The following is an 838-nucleotide window of genomic DNA, read 5'->3' as shown; positions in this document are numbered from 1 at the left end:
CTACACGATGAAGACCTTCTAGCGGTCCAAGACCCGGTTCGCCTGTGAACCGATTTGCTCGATGAAAAATGTAATAGATAGGGTTTTTTCATTTCATTTTTTGTATAGCCTCATCCCGGTCCATTAATCCATTATTTATTACATGCGATGTATGTTTTATATGTTATATGGTATACACATATAGTAAATCCCACCTTTGGTTATGCAATGGTCATGCATCATCTCTTTATTGTAATTGTTATAATTTAGAGAAGCATGATTTAATTATGTAAGAGCATGCTCATACATCATATAATATAAGAGTTATATTTATGCATGTATAAAAAGCATTGACATGCATCATCTTTATATTATAATTGTTATAGTATAAGGTGAATGATAGCATGTTTGCTTGGTTATTACGCGTTATATAAAAGTTATATATAGTAATGACCGAACAATGCATGAAGCATGACACATAGGTTACTTTATAAATGTTATAAACACCTCGTTGTGAGCAATGATTTTAGTTGTTTCTTTTTAAAAGTTAAAGAAGAATTAGAACTAAAAGAAATAAGAAAGACATGCATGCTCACTTAGGTTTAATTCATGTTTTTAAAGAGTTTAAAAATTGGATCACATAGACCTAAGATCATGGTTCTAATATGATTAGCAACCCTAAGGCTTTAATCTTTTAATTAGTTTAATGGGATTAAATTGGCTAATAAAAGGTTAAAGTGTAGCAAATCTATCTATAAAGGACCTTTTATCTAAGGCGGGTTCTGTCTAGGCTGGGGTATTTAAGTTGACGAAAACGTAACACCCTTACCTGAGAACTTACTTGGAAAGGTGAATTAGA

This window comes from Benincasa hispida, chromosome 6 (assembly GCF_009727055.1).
Source record: "Benincasa hispida cultivar B227 chromosome 6, ASM972705v1, whole genome shotgun sequence".
Taxonomy (NCBI): domain Eukaryota; kingdom Viridiplantae; phylum Streptophyta; class Magnoliopsida; order Cucurbitales; family Cucurbitaceae; genus Benincasa; species Benincasa hispida.
Note: the sequence above shows the minus strand (reverse complement) of the source record.